Below are 14,321 nucleotides of genomic sequence, written 5' to 3'. Positions count from 1 at the left end.
TCACATGCCCTCCCACCACACACCCTTACACCACATGCCTTTTACCACACTCCTTCCACACACGCCCTCCCACCACACTAACTTAGCCACACTAATTCTCCCATACTCACTCGCTCCACACGCCCTCGGACCTCATTCCCTCCCACAACAATCCCTTCATCACAGTCGTTCTCCACACTACCTCTCACCACACACCCACCCAGCGCACTCCCTTCACCACGCTCCTTCTCCATACGCCCTCCCACCACATGCGCTCCCACCATACGCCCTCCCATCACACGTCCTCCCACCAAACACCCTTCACCACACTCCTTCTCCAACACTCACTCACACCACACTCCATCTGACCACACGCCCTCCCACCACACTTCCTTCACTACACTCCTTCTCGCACACTCCCTCGCATCACACGTCCTCCCACCACACGCACTCCAACCACACTTCCTCCACCAAACTCCTTCTCCCACACTCCTTCGCACCTAACGCACTCCAACTACAGTCGTTCCCACAACAAACCCTTCATTGCACTCCTCCCACACTTCTCCCCACACATTCATGACACTCCCTCACAACACAGACCCTCACACCTCGCTCCCTTCATCACACTCCTTCTCCTAATCCTCTTCGCAGCACATGCCCTCCCACCAAACTCACTTCACCACACTACTCCTCCCAGACTCCTTCACTCCACACGCACTCCCACCACACACCCTACTCTGCACTCCTTTTCACACACTCCTCCACACTGTAACTTACATCACACTTCCTAACACTGCACGCCCTGCCACCACACTCCCTTTACAACACTCCTTCTCCCCCACTCACTCGCACAACACCTCCTCCCACCACACTCCCTTCACAACACTCCTTCTTCCAAACTCACTCGCACCACACGCCCTCCCAATACACGTCCACCCACCAAAACCCCTTCACTACACCCCTGCTCCCACAATACCTTGTATTACATGTCCTCCCACCCTGCGTCCTCACAGCACACATCCACCACAAAACTCCTTCTCCCACATTCCCTCTCACCACACGTACTCCCACCACAGTCCCATCCACCACACACCCTTCACTGCACTCCTCCCACACTCCTCACACTAACATACACAAAACTCCCTCCCACCACACGCCCTCCCACCACACACCCTTCATTACACTCCTTCTCCTACACTCCCTCGCATCACACGTCCTCCCACCACAAACTTTCGCACCACACTTCCTCCACCAAACTCCTTCTCCCACACTAACTCACACCTCGCGGTCTCAGACTACAGTCGCTCCTACCACACACCCTTCGCCGCACTCCTTTTCCCAAACATCTCCCCACACTAACTTTCACGACATTCCCTCACAACACATGCCCTCACACCACACTGCCTTCATCACATTCCTTCCCCCACTCCTCATCGCAGCACATGCCCCCCCACCAAACTGAATTGACCTCACTACTTCTCCCAGACTCGTTCACACAACATGCACTCCCACCACATTCCATTCCACCACACACGCTTCACCATACTCCTTCTCCCACACTCCTCCACACACTAACTTACATCACACTTCCTCGCAACACACGCCCTCCCACCTCATGCCCTCCCACTACACTCCTTCACCCCACACGCATTCCAACCACTCACCCTCCCACCGCACCACACTACTTCTCCCACACTCCTCCCCACACTAACATTCACCACACTCACTCGCAGCACACACGCTCCCACCACACTCCGTTCATCACACACCTTCTCCCACACGCCCTCGCGCCATACGCACTCTCACCACAGTCCATCCGACCAGAAACCCTTCACCACACTCCTTCACTACACTCATCTCCACACTAACATTCACCATACTCCCTCGCATGACACATCCTCCAACCACACTCCCTTCATCAAACTCATTCTCCCACCCTTGCTCACACCACACGCCCTCCGACCACGCGCGCTCCCCCTACACTCCCTTCACCACACTCCTTCTCCCACACTCCCTTGCACCGCACGCCCTCCCACCACACTCCGTTCACCACACTCCTTCCCCCACACTCCCTCACACCACACGCCCGCCCACCACACGCCTTCCCACCAAACTCCATTCACCACATTCCTTCTCCGACACTCCCTTGCACCATATGCCTTCTCACCACACACCCTCCCACTACCTCACTCCTTCTCCCACGTTCCTACCCACACTTCCTTTCCCCACACTCCCTCGAACAACACGCACTCTCACAACATTCCCTCACACCACAATCCCTTCAACACACATCATCTCCACACTCGCTCACACCACACGTCCTCCCACTACACTCCCTTCATCACACTCATTCTCACACACGTCCTCGCCGCAAACACCCTCCCACCACACTTCCCCCACCAGACACCTTCTCCCACACTCCCACCACAGTCCCTCCCACCACACTTCCCCCACCAGACACCTTCTCCCACACTCCCACCACAGTCCCTCCCAGCACACAGCCTTCACGCACGCCTTCACCCACAGTCCTCCCCACACTAACTTACACCACGCTCCCTCGAAACACACGCCCTCCAATCACACTCCCTTCACAACACTCCTTCTCCCACACTCACTCGCACCACACGTCCTCCCACCTCATGCCCTCCCACCACACTCCCTCACTCCACACGCACTCCAACAACTCACCCTACCACCACACCACACTACTTCACCCACACTCCTCCCCACACTATCTTTCACCAAACTCACTCAGAGTACACGCCCTCCCACCTCTCTTCCTTCCTCACGATTCTTCTCCCACACTTACTCGCACAACACGCACTCCCACCACACTCCATTCACCACATTCCTTCCCCCACTCTCACTAGCACCACACGCCCTCCCACCTCATGCACAACCACCACATTCCCTCACTCCACACGCACTCCAACCATTCACACTCCCACCACACGACACTACTTCTCCCACACTCCTCCACACACTACCTTTCACCACACTCCCTCCCACCACACTCCCTTAAACACACTCCTTTTCCAACACTCTCGCGCACCACACATCCTCCCACCTCATGCCCTCCACCACACTCCCTCACTCCACACGCACTCCATCAACTCATCCTACCACCACACCACACTACTTCACCCACACTCCTCCCCACACTATCTATCACCACACTCACTCGCAGCACCCGCCCTCCCTCCAAACTCCCTTCCTCACAATCCTTCTCCCACATTTACTCGCACAACACACCCTCCCACCACATGTCCTCCCACCACACTCCCTTCACAACATTCCTTCTCCAACATTCCTTCACATTACACGTCCTCCCACCACAAATCCTCCACCAAACTCATTCCTCCACACTCCCTCTCTCCACAAGCACTCCCACCACTCTCCCTCCCACCGCACTCCCTTCACTACGCTCCTTCTCCCACATTCCCTTGCATCAAGCGTCATCCCAACACATGCCCTACCACCACAGTTCCTCCATCAAACTCTTTCTCCCACACTCCCGAACACCACACGCCGTACCACCACACTCACTTCACCACACTACTTCTCCCATACTCCCTCGCACCAGATGCACTCCAACCACTCACCCTCCAACCACATCACACTACTTCTCCCACACTCCTCCCCGCACTAACTTTCACCACACTCCCTTGCAGCACACGCACTCCCACCACACGCCCTCCCACCACACTAACTTCACCACACTCCTTCGCACCACACGCCTTCCCAGAACACTCCTTCACACCACACGCAGTCACACCACATGCCCTCCCATCACACTGCCTTCACCACACACCTTCTCCCACACTCTGTCGCAACACACGCCCTCCAACCACACTAACACGCACCACACGTCCTACCACCAAATGCCTTCCCACCACACTCCCTTCACAACACTCCTTCTCCCACACTCCCTCACATCAAACGTCCTCCCACCACACACACTCACACCACAGTACCTCCACCAAACACACTCCCTCACACCACACGCATTTCCACCACAGACCCTTCAAGATTCTCTTTCTCACACACTCCCACACACCACACACCCTCCTACCACACTCCCTTCATCACACTCCTTCACCACACGCCCTCGCACCACACGCCCTCGCACCACACGCCCTCGCACCACACGCCCTCGCACCACACTCCCTTCACCACACAAACTTTACCCACACGCCCTCACACCATACATCCTCCCATCACAGGCCCACCCACCACACTCCCTTCACCACACGCCTTCTCCCACACTCACACCATACGCCCTCACACCACACGCCCTTCACCACACTCCTTCTCCCACACTCGTCCCCACAGTACCTTTCCCCACATGCCCACCCACCACACGCGCACCTACCACACGTCCTCCCAACACACTCCCTTACTCCCTTCACCATACTCCCTTCACCACACTCCCTTCTCCCATACACCTTCTCCCACACTCCTTCTCCCACACTCCCTCGCACCACACGCCCTCCCACCATGCGCCACCCACCACACGCCCTCGCACCACTCGACCTTGCACCACTCGACCTCGCACCACTCGACCTCGCACCACATGCCCTCCCACAACACTCCCTTCACTGCACAACATTTCCCCATACGCCCTCACATCACACGCACTCCCAACAGAGGCCCACCCACCACACTCGTTGGACCACACTCCTTCTCCCACACTCCCAAGCACCACAAGCCCTCGCACCAAATGCCATCCAACCACACGCCCTCCCACTACACTCCCTACCACACACTCCTTCTCCCACACTACCTTTCCCCACACTACCTTAACCCACACTCCCTCGCAACACACACCCTCCCACCACACACCCTCCCACCACACGCCCTCCCACCACACGCCCTCCAACCACACGCCCTCCCACCACATGCCCTCCCACCACACGCCCACCGACCACACACCCTCCCACCACACTCCTTCTCCCACACTCCTCCCCACACTACCTTGCCCCACACGCCCACCCATCACACGCGCACACACCACATGCCCTCCCACCACATTCCTTCTCCCACACTCCCACGCAATGCACGCCTACCCACCACACGCCCTCCCACCACACTCACTTCACCACACTCATTCTCACACACTCCCTGGCAACTCACACATTCCCACTCCAGTCCCTCCCACCACACTCCCTTCATCACACTCCTCCCATACACACTCGCAACACACGCCCTCCCACCACACTCCTTCACCCCATACGCATTCCAACCACTCACCCTCCCACGGCACCACACTACTTCTCCCACACTCCTCCCCACACTAACTTTCACCACACTCACTCGCAGCACACGCACTCCCACCACACTCCGTTCATCACACACCTTCTCCCAAACGCCCTCGCGCCGTACGCACTCTCACCACAGTCCATCCCACCACAAACCCTTCACCACACTCCTTCACTACACTCATCTCCACACTAACATTCACCATACTCCCTCGCATGACACATCCTTCAAACACACTCCATTCATCAAACTCCTTCTCCCACCCTTGCTCGCACCACACGCCCTCTGACCGCTCGCGCTCCCCCTACACTCCCTTCACCACACTCCTTCTCCCACACACCCTCGCACCGCAAGCCCTCCCACCAAACTCCCTTCACCACATTCCTTCTCCGACACTCCCTTGCACCATATGCCTTCTCACCACACACCCTCACACTACCTCACTCCTTCTCCCACATTCCTACCCACACTACCTTTCCCCACACTCCCTCGAGCAACACGCACTCTCACAACATTCCCTCACACCGCAATCCCTTCAACACACATCTTCTCCACACTCACTCACACCACACGTCCTCCCACTATACTCCCTTCATCACACTCATTCTCACACACGTCCTCACCGCAAACACCCTCCCACCACACTTTCCCCACCAGACATCTTCTCCCACACTCCCTCACAGCACACGCGCTCCCACCACAGTCCCTCCCACCACACACCCTTCACGCACCCCTTCACCCACAGTCCTCCCCACACTAACTTACACCACGCTCCCTCGAACCACACGCCCTCCAATCACACTCCCTTCACAACACTCCTTCTCCCACACTCCTCGCACCACAGGCCCTCCCACCGCACTCCATTCACCACACTTCTTTTCACACACTCCTTCTCATACACTCCCTCACACCACACACTCACCCACCAAACTCCCTTCACTACATTCCTTCTCCAACACTCCCTCACACCACATGCCTTCCCACCACATACCCTCCCACCACCTCACTGCTTCGCCCACATTCTCCCCACACTACCTTTCCCCACACTCCCTCGAACAACATGCTCCCTCACAACACACCTTCACACCACACTCCCTTCACCACATTCCTTCTCCCACACTCACTCGCACCATACATCCTCCCACCACACTCCCTTCATCACACTCATTCTCACACACTTCCTCGCCCCAAACACCCTCCCACCACACTTCACCCACCAAACACTTTCTCCAACACTCCATCGCACCACAGGCGCTCCAACCACACTCCGTTCACCATACTCCTTCTCACACACGCCCTCCCACCACACACCCTTCACGTCTTCTGTCTCCCACAGTCCTCCCCACACAAACTTACACCGCACTCCATCGCACCACACGCCCTCCCATCATACACCCTTCACCAAACTCCTTATCCCACACTCACTTGCTCCACACGCCCTCCCAACACATGTCCTCCCACCACACTCCTTTCACTACACTCCTTCTGCCACCCTCCTTCGCATCAAACGTCCTCCCAACAGACGCCCTCCCACTACAGTGCCTCCATCAAACTCCTTTTGCGAACTTCCTCACACAACACGCATTCCCACCACAGACTCTCGCACCACACTCCCTTCATCACACTCTTTCTCCCACTCCTCTTTGCACCACATGTCCCACCAACAAACTCACTTCACTACACTACTTCTCCCGCACTCGTTCACACCACACGCACTCCCACCACAGTCCCTTCCTCCACACACCCTTCACTGCACATCTTCTCCCACACACCTCCATACACAAACTTACATTACACTTCCACGCACCACACGCCCGCCCACCAAACTCCCTTCACCACATTCCTTCTCCAACACTCCCTCGCACCATATGCCTTCCCACCACACGCCCTCCCACCACCTCACTCCTTCGCCCACATTCCTCCCCACACTACCATTCCCCACACTCCCTCTCACAACACGCCTTCACACCACACTCCCTTCACCACACTCCTTCTCACACACTCACTCGCACCACACGTCCTCATACCACACTCCCTTCATCAGAGTCATTCTCACACACTTCCTCGCCCCAAACACCCTCCCACCACACTTCCCCCACCCAACACTTTCTCCCACACTCCATCGCACCACACGTGCTCCAACCACTCCGTTCACCACACTCCTTCTCACACACGCCCTCCCACCACACACCCTTCACGTCTTCTGTCTCCCACAGTCCTCACCACACAAACTTACACTGCACTCCCTCGCACCACACACCCTCGCACCACACTCCCTTCATCACACTCCTTCTCCCACACTCACTCGCACCACACGTCCACCCACCTCATGCCCTCCCAGCACACTCCCTCACTCCACACGCACTCCAACAACTCACCCTACTACCACACCACACTACTTCACCCACACTCCTCCCCACACTATCTTTCACCAAACTCACTCGGAGCACACGCTCTCCCAGCTCTCTTCCTTCCTCACGATCCTTCTCCCACACTTACTCGCACAACACACCCTCCCACCACACTCCATTCACCACATTCCTTCCCCCACACTCACTAGCACCACACACCCTCCCACCTCATGCACACCCACCACATTCCCTCACCCCACATGCACTCCAACCACTCACACTCCCACCACACCACAATACTTCTCCCACACTCCTCCACACACTACCTTTCACCACACTCCCTCCCACCACACTCCCTTAAACACACTCCTTTTCCAACACTCTCGCGCACCCACCTCATGCCCTCCCACCACACGCCCTCGCGCCACACGCCCTTGCACCACATGCCCTCGCACCACACGCCCTCGCACCACACTCCCTTCACCACACAAACTTTACCCACACGCCCTCACACCATACACCCTCGCACCACACGCCCTCGCACCACACTCCCTTCACCACACAAACTTTACCCACACGCCCTCACACAATACAGCCTCACAACACAGGCCCACCCACCACTCTCGCTTCACCACACGCCTTCTCCAACACTCACACCATACGCCCTCGCACCACACGCCCTTCACCACACTCCTTCTCCCACACTCGTCCCCACACTACCTTTCCCCACATGCCCACCCACCACACGCGCACCCACCACACGTCCTCCCAACACACTCCCTTCACCATACTCCCTTCACAACACTCCTTCTCCCATACACCTTCTCCCACACTCCTTCTCCCACACTCCCTCACACCGCACGCCCTCCCACCATGCGCCCACCCACCACACGCCCTCGCACCACTCGACCTCGCACCACATGCCCTCCCACAACACTCCCTTCACCGCACAACTTTTCCCCACATGCCCTCACATCACACGCCCTCCCAACAGAGGCCCACCCACCACACTCGTTGGACCACACTCCTTCTCCCACACTCCCAAGCACCACATGCCCTCGCACCAAATGCCATCCCACCACACGCCCTCCCACTACACTCCCTACCACTCACTCCTTCTCCCACACTACCTTTCCCCACACTACATTAACCCACACTCCCTCGCAACACACACCCTCCCACCACACGCCCTCCCACCACATGCCCTCGCACCAAATGCCATCCCACCACACGCCCTCCCACTACACTCCCTACCACTCACTCCTTCTCCCACACTACCTTTCCCCACACTACATTAACCCACACTCCCTCGCAACACACACCCTCCCACCACACGCCCTCCCACCACACGCCCTCCCACCACACGCCCTCCCACCACACGCCCTCCCACCGCACTCCTCCCACACTCCTCCCCACACTACCTTGCCCCACATGCCCACCCAACACACGCGCACACACCACGTGCCCTCCCACCACATTCTTTCTCACACACTCCCACGCAATGCACGCCCACCCACCACATGCCCTCCCACCACACTCACTTCACCACACTTCCATCACCATACTCCTTCTCCCACACTCCTCCCCACACTAACTTTCCCCAGACGCCGTCCCACCACACACCCTCCCACCACACTCCCTCTCACCCCACACCCGCCAACCCCACACCCGCCCACCCCACACCCGCCCACCACACACCCTCAAACCACACTCCTTCTCCCACACTCCCGCGCACCATACGGCCTTCAACCACACGGCCTGCCAACACACGGCTTCGCACCACACGCCCTTCACCTCACTCCTTCTTCCACACGCCCTTCACCTCACTCCTTCTTCCACACTCCCTCACACCACATGCCCTCCCACCATCCTCCATTCACCACACTCCTTCTGACACACACCCTCGCACCATACGATCGCCATCCAAACACCCTCCCACCAGACGCCATCCCACCAAACTCCCTTCACAACATTCCTTCTCCCACACTCCCTCGCACCATACACCTTCTCACCACACGCCCTTCACCTCACTCCTTCCACACATGCCCTCCAACCACACTCACTTCACCACACTACTTCTCCCATACTCCCTCGGTCCACACGCCATCCGATTGCATTCCCTCCCACCACAATCCCTTCACCACACTACTTCTCCACACACCATCCCACCATACGCCCTCCCATCACACGTCCTCCCACCATACTCCCTTCACCACATTCTTTCACCCAAACTCCCTCGCAACATACACCTTCCCACCACACGCCCTCCCAGCACACGCCCTCCCAACACCAATCTCCTTCTCCCACATTCCTCCAAACACTACATTTCCCCAAACTCCCTCGCACGATATGCACTCTCAACACATGACCTTCACCTCACTACTTAGCCCACAATCCTCCCCACACTTCCTTTCACCACACTCCCTCGCAGCAGACGCACTCCCAACACATTCCCTTCACTGCACTCCGTCTCCTACACTCCCTCGAATCACACGACCTCCCACCACATGCCCTCCCACCACAACTCTTCCACCATACTCTTTCACCCACACGCCCTCACACCACACGCATTCCCACCACAGATTCTTCAACACACTTCTTCTCACACACTCCCTCGCACAACACACTACACTCCCTTCATCACACTCCTTCATCCACTCCCCTTCGCACCACATGCCCTCCCACAACACTCACTTCACCACACTACTTCTCCCAACACTTTCACACCACAAGCACTCCCACCACAGTCCCTTCCACCACACACCCATCACCGCACTCCTTCTCCCACACTCCTCCCCACACTAACATACACCACATTCTCTCGCAACACACGCCCTCACACCACACTCCCTTCATCACACTCCTTCTCCCACACTTCCTCGCACCACACGCCCTCCCACCATACGTCCTCCCACCACATTCCCTTCACTATACTCCTTCTCCAACACTCCCTCGCAACTCACACACTCCCACTACAGTCGCTCACACAACACACCCTTCATCGCACTCCTTTTCCCACACTTCTCCCCAGACTAACTTTCACGACACTCCCTAGTACCACACGCCCTCACACCACACTCCCTTCATCACACACCTTCTCCCACTCCTCTTCACACCACATGCCCTCCCACCACACTTGCTTCACCTCACTACTTCTCCCACAGTCTTTCACACCACATGCACTCGCACCAGAGTCCCTTCCACCACACACCCTTCATCGCACTCCTCCCACACTCCTCCCCACACTAACATACACCAGACTCCCTCGCACCACCCGCCCTCCCACCACACGAGTAAATGTGGGAGAAGGATTGTGAGGAAGGGAGTTTGGAGGGAGGGCGGGTGCTGCGAGTGAGTGTGGTGACAGATAGTGTGGGGAGGAGTGTGGGTGAAGTAGTGTGGTGTGGTGGTAGGATGAGTTGATGGAGTGCGTGTGGATTGAGGGAGTGTGGTGGAGGGCATGAGGTGGGAGGATGTGTGGTGCGCAAGAGTGTTGGAAAAGGAGTGTGTTTAAGGGAGTGTGGTGGGAGGGAGTGTGGTGAAAGGTAGTGTGTGGAGGAGTGTGGGAGAAGTAGTGTGGTGTGGTGGGAGTGTGAGTGGTTGGAGTGCGTGTGGAGTGAGGGAATGTGGTGGTTGTGCATGAGGTGGGAGGGCGTGTGGTGCTAGTGAGTGTGGGGGAAGGAATGTGGTGAATGGAGTGTGGTGGGAGTGCGTGTTGTGCGAGTAAGTGTGGGAGAAGGATCGTGAGGAAGGAAGAGAGGTGGGAGGGCGTGTACTCTGAGTGAGTTTGGTGAAAGATAGTTTGGGGAGGAGTGTGGGTGAAGTAGTGTGGTGTGGTGGTAGGGTGAGTTGTTGGAGTGCGTGTGGAGTGAGGGAGTGTGGTGGGAGGGCATGAGGTGGGAGGACGTGTGGTGCGAGTGAGTGTGGGAGAAGGAGTGTTGTGAAGGGAGTGTGATTGGAGGGCGTGTGTTTCTCGGGAGCGTGGTGTAAGTTAGTGTGGGGAGGACTGTGGTCTCGCACAACACACCCTCCCACCACATGTCCTCCCACCACACTCCCTTCACAACATTCCTTCTCCCACATTCCTTCACATTACACGTCCTCCCACCACAAATCCTCCACCAAACTCATTCCTCCACACTCCCTCTCTCCACAAGCACTCCCACCACTCTCCCTCCCACCGCACTCCCTTCACTACGCTCCTTCTCCCACATTCCCTTGCATCAAGCGTCATCCCAACACATGCCCTACCACCACAGTTCCTCCATCAAACTCTTTCTCCCACACTCCCGAACACCACACGCCGTACCACCACACTCACTTCACCACACTACTTCTCCCATACTCCCTCGCACCAGATGCACTCCAACCACTCACCCTCCAACCACATCACACTACTTCTCCCACACTCCTCCCTGCACTAACTTTCACCACACTCCCTTGCAGCACACGCAATCCCACCACACGCCCTCCCACCACACTAACTTCACCACACTCCTTCGCACCACACGCCTTCCCAGAACACTCCTTCACACCACACGCAGTCACACCACATGCCCTCCCATCACACTGCCTTCACCACACACCTTCTCCCACACTCTGTCGCAACACAAGCCCTCCAACCACACTAACATGCACCACATGTCCTCCCACCAAATGCCTTCCCACCACACTCCCTTCACAACACTCCTTCTCCCACACTCACTCGCAACACACGCCCTCCAACCACACTAACACGCACCACACGTCCTCCCACCAAATGCCCTCCCACCACACTCACTTCACCATACTCCGTCTTCCACATTCCCTCAAATCACATGCCCTCCCACCACACACCCTCACACCACACGCCTTTTACCACACTCCTTCCACACACGCCCTCCCACCAGACTAACTTAACCACACTAATTCTCCCATACTCACTCGCTCCACACACCCTCCGACCTCATTCCCTCCCACCACAATCCCTTCATCACAGTCGTTCTCCATACTACCTCTCACCACACACCCACCCAGCGCACTCCCTTCACCACGCTCCTTCTCCATACGCCCTCCCACCACATGCGCTCCCACCACACGCCCTCCCACCATACGCCCTCCTATCACACGCCCTCCCACCAAACTCCCTTCACCACACTCCTTCTCCAACACTCACTTGCACCACGCGCCATCTGACCACACGCCCTCCCACCACACTTCCTTCACTACACTCCTTCTCCCACACTCCTTCGCACCTAACGTACTCCCACTACAGTCGTTCCCACAACACACCCTTCATTGCACTCCTCCCACACTTCTCCCCACACATTCATGACACTCCCTCACAACACAGACCCTCACACCTCGCTCCCTTCATCACACTCCTTCTCCTAATCCGCTTCGCAGCACATGCCCTCCCACCAAACTCACTTCACCACACTACTCCTCCCAGACTCCTTCACTCCACACGCACTCCCACCACACACCCTTCACTGCACTCCTTTTCCCACACTCCTCCACACTGTAACTTACATCACACTTCCTCACACTGCACGCCCTGCCACCACACTCCCTTTACAACACTCCTTCTCCCCCACTCACTCGCACCACACGCCCTCCCAACACACGTCCACCCACCAAAATCCGTTCACTACACTCCTGCTCCCACAATACCTTGTATTACATGTCCTCCCACCCTGCGTCCTCGCAGCACACATCCACCACAAAACTCCTTCTCCCACATTCCCTCTCACCACACGCACTCCCACCACAGTCCCATCCACCACACACCCTTCACTGCACTCCTCCCACACTCCTCACACTAACATACACAAAACTCCCTCACACCACACGCCCTCCCACCACACTCCCTTCACAACACTCCTTCTCCCACACTCCCTCACATCAAACGTCCTCCCAACACACGCCCTCCCACCACAGTACCTCCATCAAACACACTCCCTCACACCACATGCATTCCCACCACAGACCCTTCAAGATTCTCTTTCTCACACACTCCACACACCACACACCCTCCCACCACACTCCCTTCATCACACTCCTTCACCACACTTCCTTGCACCACACGCCCTCCAACCACACGCCCTCCAACCACACTCACTGCACCACACTACTTCTCCCATACTCCCTCGCTCCACATGCACTCCAACAACTCACCCTCCCACCACACCACATTACTGCTCCCACACTCCTCCCCACACTACCTTTCACCACACTCCCTTGCAGCACACGCCCTCCCACCACACTCCCTTCATCACACTCCATCTCCCACATGCCCTCGCACAACACGCCCTCCCACCACATTTCTCCCACCACATGCCCTCCCACCACAAACCCTCCCACGACACTCCATTCACCACACTACTTCTCCCACACTCACTTACACAGCACACCCTCCAAGAACACTCCTTCACACCACACGCACTCCCACCACACACCCTCCCATCACACTCCTTTCACCACAATCCTTCTCCCACACTCCTTGCACGACATGCCCTCCAACCACACTCCCTTCATCACACTCCATCTCCCACATGCCCTCGCACAACACGCCCTCCCACCACATTTCTCCCACCACATGCCCTCCCACCACAAACCCTCCCACGACACTCCATTCACCACACTACTTCTCCCACACTCACTTACACAACACACCCTCCAAGAACACTCCTTCACACCACACGCACTCCCACCACACACCCTCCCATCACACTCCTTTCACCACAATCCTTC

This window comes from Narcine bancroftii, chromosome 10 (genome assembly GCF_036971445.1).
Source record: "Narcine bancroftii isolate sNarBan1 chromosome 10, sNarBan1.hap1, whole genome shotgun sequence".
Lineage (NCBI taxonomy): Eukaryota > Metazoa > Chordata > Chondrichthyes > Torpediniformes > Narcinidae > Narcine > Narcine bancroftii.
This window is presented reverse-complemented; position numbering follows the sequence as displayed.